At 41.8% G+C, this 9,344-nt stretch overlaps 1 pseudogene; it reads left to right on the plus strand.

Annotated features, from left to right (window-relative positions):
• Positions 1 to 1,700: 1,700 nt before the first annotated feature.
• LOC132226773 (large ribosomal subunit protein uL6-like) lies at positions 1,701 to 2,404 on the plus strand (annotated as a pseudogene).
• Positions 2,405 to 9,344: the final 6,940 nt, after the last annotated feature.

Genomic DNA, 9,344 nt, shown 5'->3' on the forward strand with positions numbered 1-9,344 from the left:
AGACATGGTATCTGTCCTCATGGAGTTTAGTGTGGTCAGGAAAATAGGCTTTAAAGAGTTTACCAAATAGAAACAGTGACATAATTAATGGCTGGGAATAATAAGAAAGATTCTAGGAGAAGTAACAAAGAGAGAACCCAATTTAGGGATTAGGAACAGTATTGGGTAGGTCACATGTAAGCTGAGATCTGAAGGAGACTTAGAGTTCACCAGGGGTGTCTTCCCACACTTATTTCCCCCCTAGTGATGCATAAAATGTAAACACATTTTATAATTTATGGGGAGAGAAGAAATTACACGTCCCATGCAACAGCCTGGTAAATATTTATGAATTTTCTGCTTCTTAATACGAGAGTGTGAAAAATAACTAAACTCCCGATTGCATGTTAACATTTGCTATAAGTCCAGAGACAAGAAAAACACAGTCCCAAATAAAGTCTCTGTGTCTGCACAGAAAGGTTCCTGTTGCGTTGCCTCTCCTTTTGGACATGCTTGACTCCCTTCTGTTTCATTACTGTTCTAACAAACCCAGAAGCTGTGTTTCAACAGAACCAGTATGCTCTCTAATCAGAGACGACAGGACCCACGGTGAAATGGTTTCTACATTCTGCGTGGGCTGGACAACAAGCAAGAAAAACACCCCCCTCTCTCAATTTAATTAGAATTAGAAGGCTCCCCAGGCTGATTAGCTCAGTTGGAGAGTGCACCCCGCAGAGGCCACGCTCTGACCCTCCCACAGGCCAGTTAATTTTGCTTAGTTCAGTAGCCACAGTATGTGTCTCTGGCTCCACAGTTATCTAGAGAGCACGTCCCCTTAATCATTAAGGAAACGGAGTGTCTGGTTGTGAATGCATCCGCACTTCAGGCTAAATGACTTTCGGTGCCAGTCCTGTGGATGTCTGGGCCACTACCATTACATCAATAGCCAAAAAGGAGAACATCATAAGGAGAGAATCCCACTTATTATCTGGGTGATAATGGCCTTCTAGAACCTCAGCTTGGACCATTCAGAACCCCAGCTTTCTTATCAACAGTTGGGCACCAGGATTTAATAATATTCTGTGAAAACTCTCAAAATGCAAAGAGTGATACAAAGCCCAAACAGGACTAATAACTATGTTTCCTCTTTTTGGAAAATAATCTCTTATCATGGCAATAGCTTTATATGGAAACATATGCATTCTACTTATTTCAAGAAATAATATTTTTATCTCATTCCAACTCAATGCTATAGGCAAGTGGAGGTGTTCTAAAGCTCCCCTGAACAGAAATCCATGCATACCTACTAATTCTCCGCCCCAGAGCTGTTCAGAACCAGGGACTCATAGCAACTATGGCGTGGCAGGAGAAGGTCTCCTGTGAGTGGAAATGTGTGGACTCTTCCAATCCCCTTAACTCCAATAGGAAAGTGGCACCTTCTCCTTTCTCTCTCTACTGACTGCCTTGATGAGTGCATCCCAGTTGTGTCATCAAATACTATCCTATATAATCCCCAGGAACCCCTGAATCTTAATCTCTAGCACTATTGGCTCTCATGACTTGCAGACCCTTCTCTATGACTGCACACTTTCCATCTCACTGAGGTGTGGAATAGGTATCTCAAATTTAACATGTTCTGAACGTAGCTTATTTCCCAACCTGCTCTTCAATAACCAGTTATTCCTGCCATTAATGGCAAATGCTGCCATTCAGTCGTTCAAATGAAACATCCTGGTGTTATTCTTGTTAAAGAAAAGACATTTCTGAGATATTCTCTCTTTGCCACATCTATCGCAAGGACGAAGACCATTTTCAGCAATCAGACTGTCGACATTCCAGAAAATGTCAACATCACTCTGAAGGGACAGTTATTGTGAAGGGCCCCAGAGGTATCCTGCAGAGGGACTTAAATCATGTCAATGTAAAACTCAGTCTCTTTGGAAAGAAAAAGAAGAGGCTCCAGGTTGACAAATGGTTGTGAAATAAAAAGGAATTGGCTAGCGTTGGCACTCCCTGCAGTTATGTACAGAGCCTGATCAAGGGTGTTACACTGGGCTTTCGTTACAAAATGAGGTCTGAGTACGCTCACTTCCCCATCAGCGTTGTTGTTCAGGAGAATGGTTCTCTTGTTGAAATAAAAAACTTCTTGGGTGAAAAATAAATCCACAGGGTTTGAATGAGGTCAGGGGTTGTTTGTTCAATATCTCAAGCCCAGAAAGATGAGTTAATTCTTGAAGGAAATGACATTGAACTTGTATCAAACTCCACTGCTTTGATTCAGCAAGTCACAACAGTTAAAAACAAGGATATCAGAAAGTTTTTGGGTGGTATCTATGTTTCTGCAAAAGGAACAGTTCAGCAGGCTGATGAATCAGATCTAAGTTGTCCAGCTCCAGAAATAGCAAAATGCCAGACTTATTTGTGATATCTTAAAGATGCAACAGAAGCCATGTATTAAAAGACAAAATAGGCCCAGAGACATGGGTTTATGGAACAGAATGACAGATTTCAGAGAGGGTGGGGGTGGTGGGGATGGAAAGAGATTAACCAAAGAACAACAACAACAAAAAGCAAACAAATTATTCAGACATTTTTAAAAGGTGGTAAAGCAGACTTCATTCAGGGAGACTGCTGCAGTGGGGTTTGCCATAGGGGAAACATCCTCGTGTGGCAGGAGAGGGTCTCATGTGAGTGGAAATGTTTGGGCTATACAAGTAGGAATTTATAGCCAAACAGCAGGGTGGGATGTCAGTGGATAGGAAGTTACAAGAAGAAACATCCAGGCTAGGGGGATTCATGCTAGACTAACTCAACTGGATTCCTGCTCCAGTCAGGCCAGGGTGATAAGATGCTATCTTAGTTCAGGCTACTTTAGCAAAGTACCACACACTGGGCGGCTTACAAACAGCTGAAATTTATTCCTGACAGTCCTGGAGGCTGGAAGTCTGGGATCGGGGTGATATCATGGTCGGCTATTGCTGAGAACCCTCTTTGGGGTTGCAGATTGCCAACTTCTTGTATCCTCACATGGTGCAAAGAGGCAAGAGAGAGAGAGAGAAGAAGCAAACTCATGATGCTTATAAAGTCATGAATCCCATTCATGAGGGTCCACCTTCACATCTTCATAATATACTAAGGGCCCCATCTCCTAATACCATCCCTTTGGGATTAGATTTCAACACATGAATATTGGGAGGAATATCAACATTTAGTCCATAACAGATATCAAGGATAGGGGATGAGGACTTTGGTCAGACCCAGCAGGTGTCTTGGTAGAACTTGACTAAATGGGCAAGGACCGAGCCCAAGGTTGGAGTCTTGAGGGCTTAGAGGAGCATGACTAGAGGTAGGTCACAGAGAGCATCTTTGTCATCTTTTCTTTTTTTTAAAAAATTATTTTTATTGATTTCATCTTTTCTTTTGTTCATACCACAATCTGGTTTTCCAGCAAATTTAGTTTTGACTCTGACTCCAAAATACATCCAGAATTTGACCACTATTCACCAACTCCTGCCACTACACAGACCTAAGCCACCATTATTTTTCACCTGATTTTTGCAATAGCCTCTTGTTTCTGTCTATGCTTTTCTTCACTTGAAAATAATCCCACTGAGCCAGAGTGAACCTGCTTAAACCCAAGTCAGAGTGCTTCTCTCCTCTGATCAAAACCCTCCACTGGTTCCCAACTAGCTCAGTGCAAATGCCAAGTTTCTTACTCTGATCCATGCAGCCCTTTGTGACTTGACCCTATAACTTCATTGACCTCATGTCCCACTGCCTTCCTTCTCACCCACACCACTTCAACCACACTGGCCTCTTTGCTGTCCTTTAAAAACCCATAGATAGCGTTTATTGTTTTTTATTGTCTTTCTACTCCCACCAGAATAAAATTCCATGACATTACTATCCATTTCTTATTCTGCAGAACCCCTGGACAGTGACTCACATAGGGTAGGCAGGCATTGGCTATTTCTTGAGTAAAAAAAAAATAAATTAATTTTTGGCTTAAAATATGCTTAAAGATGCATTTTAAAATTTAAAGGTAGCTATTTAAAGAAGAGTAGCAATATATGTAATTTCCAAGTAATTAGAGGAGAAAGATGGAATAAAGAAAATTTTAGCAACAAGAGATCAGGGGGGGAAAGATGCACATTAAACAGGGTAACAGAAAGGAAAAATATGTCAAGAATCACAATCTTTGTGACTGACACAGAGTTTCAGAATTGAATTTAAAAATCCAGTTATGAGCTGTTTACAAGAGGCAAATATAAAACCAAATGATGCAGAACGTTTGAAAATAAAGCAAAGGAAAATTATATGCCAAGCAGATGTTAATAAAGCGAAAACAGGAGTAACAATGTTAAAATGACAAAGTATAATGCAAGGGTAAAAACATGGCGAGGGAAAAGAAAAGATGCATTACATTAATAAAACACCTACCAAGAAGATAGAAGAATCATAAAACAATTTACAATTTTCATCATAGCTTTGAAATATAAATAAAGCCAAAGAATACATTGAAAATCTACATTCATAGTGAAAGTTTTTTAACATCGCTTTCTCAGAAACTGGCATATCAAGTAGACAAAAAACGAGGACACAGTATTGGAATGCACCATTATAGGGTTTCTTGGGCACTGGGTGAAAATTATGCTCCAAATATATAGAGGATCATAAGGATTTAAAAAACAAGGACACCTATGTAGGGATGATAAAAACAATGTTATGCTGTATATGCACTGTCTAAATTGAGAATTCCAGCCCACTTTCTAATCTTTCAACACATCTGGATCCTGACATTACATAGAAGGGTGGTAGCGGCTATCACAAGTCTGTTTCTTTCCTCTGTAGTGGTGAGAAATAAGACTTCCACTAGACAGGAAGCACAGCACCTTACCTAACCTAGCTACCCAACAACTTTTTTCAGTGGTTCTTTTATTTTTTAATTAAAAAAGAATCTTTATTGTTCAGATTATTACAGATGTCCCTCTCCCCCCCCCCCCATAGCTCCCCTCCACCCAGTTCCTGCCCCACCCCAGACCTTCACCACCCATTGTCGGTGTCTATAGATAATGCATACATGCATATAAGATCTCTGTTTAATCTCTTCCTGCTCCTGCCCTTCCCTCTGAGAATCGCCAGTCTGTTCCATTTCCATGCCTCTGATTCTATTTTATTCACCAGTTTATTCTGTTCATTAGATTTCTTATTTGTTTGATTTTTAGATTCAATTATTGATAGATATGTATTTGTTGCCATTTTGTTGTTCATAGTTCCTCCTCCTCCTCCTCCTCCTCCTCCTCCTCCTCCTCCTCCTCCTCCTCTTCTTCTTCTTCTTCTTCTTCTTCTTCTTCTTCTTCTTCTTCTTCTTCTTCTTCTTCTTCTCTTAGAATATCCTTCAGCATTTCATATAATACTGGTTTGGTGGTGATGAACTTCAGTTTTTTCTTTTCTATGAAGCTCTTTATCTGACCTTCAATTCTAAATGATAGTTTTGCTGGGTAGAGTAATCTTGGTTATAGGTTCTTGCTATTCATCACTTTGAATATTTCTTGCCACTCCCTTCTGGCCTGCATAGTTTCTGTTGAAAATCAACAGACAGTCATATGGGTACTCCTTTGTAGGTAACTAACTATTTTTCTCTTGCTGATTTTAAGATTCTCTCTTTGTCTTTAGCCCTTGGAATTTTAATTATGATGTGTCTTGGTGTGGTCCTCTTTGGATTCCTCTTGTTTGGGATTCTCTGTGCTTCCTAGACTTGTAAGTCTATATCTTTCACCAGGTAGGAGAAGTTTTCTGTCATTATTTCTTCAAATAGGTTTTCAATATCTTGCTCTCTCTCTTTTTCTTGCACCCCCATAATTCGAATGCTGGTATGCTTGAAATTGTCCCAGAGGCTCCTTATACTATTTTCATATTTTTGGATTCTTTTTTCTTTTTGTTCTTCTGGTTGGGTGTTTTTTGCTTCCTCATATTTCAAATCATTGATTTGCTTCTCAGGATCCTCTAGTCTACTGTTGAATCCCTGTATATTATTCTTTATTTCATTCAGTGTATGCTTAATTTCTGACTGGTCCTTTTCCAGTTTTTGGCATTCTCACTAAGATCCTTGAAAGTCTTACTAAGTCCTTTGAGGGTTTCTAGAAGATTCTCAAGTAACCTTATAACTGTGGTTTTTAACTCTATATCCAGTAGTTTGTTTTCTTCTATTTATTTCATTTGTGACCTGTTTCTTTGTCTCTGCATTTTGGCTGCTTCCCTGTGTTTGTTTCAATGTACTGGATAGAGCTTCTAAGGCTCCTTGCGTTGATAGAGTGGCTCTGTGTAGCAGGTGTCCTATAGGGCCCAGTGTCTCAGCCTCCCCATTCACCTGAGGTAGACACTCTAGTTGCACCCCTTTGTGGGCTGTGTGTATAGTCTTGTTGTAGTTGAGCCTTGATTGCTGTTAGTGTCACTGGGAGGAATTGACCTTTAGGACAATTGACTGTGGGGACCAGCTGTGACTACAGTGGGAGAGCTACTGTGCAGGAGACACCCTTGTGGAGCAGGAATTGCTTCAGTGGGGCTTTGGTGCTCACTGAGTCTGCCCCTTGAGTGTGTCACTTATGGATGTGTAGAGTTGTAATCTGTTATGGCATGACCACTGGGTACACTGGCTCTTGGGTCTCCAGGGAGGTGTAAAGTTAGCTGCTTCCTGCCCCTCCTTCCCCCCTAAGCAGGAGCTACAGAGAGATCTGCAGATTCCTCCTCTTTGTATTGGGTTTGGCAGTGCCCAGCCGAGGCATAGCTGTGAAGCAAGGCAGGCTGGTGCTGGGTCTTGGGCCCTTAATTGATAGTTTTGGGGCTCCCTGACCTAGCTGCAGCTTGTTTGACAGGGTTTAGCCTGAGAAAGGACAGGCCATTCATATGCGAAAGCCACTGTAAGCAGCTTGGTGGGATTGTAAATTGGATGGGGCAGGGTCTCAGGGAATCTCCAGGGTGGAGCAAACAGAAATGATTGCCAGTCAGCCCTGGGACCAGGAAGGTCCCAGTGTAGGAACAATGATCCCTGTGAGCACCTCAGTTTGGGAGAAATCTGCTTTCCGAGTTCCTTCCCTGAAGCCAGGCAATCCAATTCCTCCTTGTATGTGTCTGGGTCCCCCAGAGTCCTGCACTGGAGCTCACAGGAAGCAGGAGCTTGTAAATTCAGTTCGGTGCCAGCCTTTTAAGAGGAGCAGCTGGGTCCTCAGCAGCCTCTGTGTCACTGAGACCCAGTCCGCACTGGTTTTTACAGCCCATAGTTCATTCTGCCTGTAGGGACTTCTTTTCCCAGCTCTGGGGCCCTGGGCTGGGGGCCTGGTGTGGGGCTGGGACCCCTTCCTCCTCCTGGAAGCCTCCACAGAGATGATCTCCCTCCCGATTAAAAAAAGCAGCACGTGCCCTAGCTGGATTGGCTCAGTGGATAAAGTGTTGGCCTGTGGACTGAAGGGTCCCAGGTTCGATTCCAGCAAGGGCACATGCCTGGGTTGTGGGCTCAATCTCCAGTAGGGGGCATGCAGGAGGCAACCCATCAGTGAGTCTCTCTCATCATCGATGTTTCTATCTTTCCCTCCCTCTCCCTTCCTCTCTGAAATCAATGAAAAACAAAACAAAACAGCAGCACACGTGGGTGCTGGTCAGCCCATTCTGCACCTCCTACCAGTCTCAGTGCGCTTTCTTCTTTATTTCTCTAGTTTAAGAACTTCCATTCGGCCAGTTTTCTGGCAGATCTGGATGATGGTTGTTCTATATTTTAGTTGTAATTCTGATGTGGCTGTGGGAGGCAGTGAGTACAAGCGTTTGGCTACATCACCATCTTGGTTCTCTTCAGTGGTTCTTAAAGTCATGGACTATGCTCTTTGTCTAACTCAGTTATGCAGCTGTGTGAAGAGTAAAATCTCCCCTTCTCTCTTTCCCTTCCCCCCTTGGCCTCCTCTGCTCCCCCTCTGTCACAGCACGCAGGCTTGCTCTGCTGTGCAGCGCTTGGGATCTGTGCTTTCGGAACCGTTTAAAGGAAGCCAGACTAGCATCTCTCCCTACTCTGTGGTGTGACTATGGGTGTGTCCCTTAAAGATTCTTTAAAAATGAAGAGTTTCTTCTAGATAATCTCCTAGATCCAATCGCACTCTAACATTTTCCATGTATGCATTTAAAGAATAGTACCCTCTATCAATCACAAGCCTAAAAACCATTCTTTGAGCATAGCAACTAGTGTACATTATGAGCATGTCAAACTCACGGCCCACAGGCCGCATGCAGCCCACAGTGAATATTTTTGCGGCCCAGCCAATGTAATGGTATGTAAGAAACGTTTTAATAAAAATTTCATAACTTAATTTGTACAATATCTTGTTATACATAATTATGAATAAGGAACTATAACGTTCATTAATGACTGATTACTATAATCATGTTGTATTCATTTCCCTTATGTGCCTTACACGCAGGTGCACCATTTCTCTCCACTAATACTAGCAGTGAATATTTTAGCAGCCGATTGCCATGTCATTAGTCTTGGACTGACTTGTTTGGTGTGCGCAACAGGAAATATTTCACTTTCGGCAAATAAGAAAAATAGGCTTATTTGCATTACGCTTATTAATTTGTGCAGTTATTCAGTGTCTGGTAAGTTAATGTTCAAGAAAAAATATTAATTTTTATTATAATGTTCTATTATTTTATGTTAATGATTGGTCATTTATTTCAGCCCTTTGTATTCAGCATATCTCTATTGAAATAAACCTACGTTTCTATGAAAATTGAAGCTTTTGTTTTTTTTGCAGTCCACATAAACTTAAACTTTTTTTATTTGGCCTGTGTTAGCCTTTGAGTTTGACATGCTTGGTGTACAACTTAGCTTGCTACTCAAAGTGTGGTATCATCGCTGTTCTCATCATCTGGGAACTGACTTAGAAATGCTGAATCTCAGGCCTCACCCAGGCCTCATGGATCAGAATTTTAACAGCATTTTCAGGTGATGTATATCCCATTAACACTTGAGAAGCACTGATTTAGAGAAACACAACTCCTTTTATTTGGCCATATGACATTCACTGCCTTGATCTCCAAAGTATGTCTTCAGAAACCACATCAAATCCCATAAAATTTCTGTGAGAAGGCTCACGCTTTGATCATTTTTATAAAGGGAAACTGAGTCAGAGAATAAAGGGGGCTTGGGGATGATGACTTCACATAGAGAATGCGATTGGACTGCCGGGGCGGTTTCCTAGCTTGTTATACTTAAGACTGGGATTCCCGGTGGAGCCTGGTCAGCCTTTTGACACCTGAGCTGGTCAAACAGTTAGAAAATGGTGTGTCACCTACACAGGACGATGCCCTTGGGAGTT

The sequence above is a fragment of the Myotis daubentonii genome, chromosome 2 (genome assembly GCF_963259705.1).
Source record: "Myotis daubentonii chromosome 2, mMyoDau2.1, whole genome shotgun sequence".
In the NCBI taxonomy this organism is placed as follows: Eukaryota; Metazoa; Chordata; class Mammalia; order Chiroptera; family Vespertilionidae; genus Myotis; species Myotis daubentonii.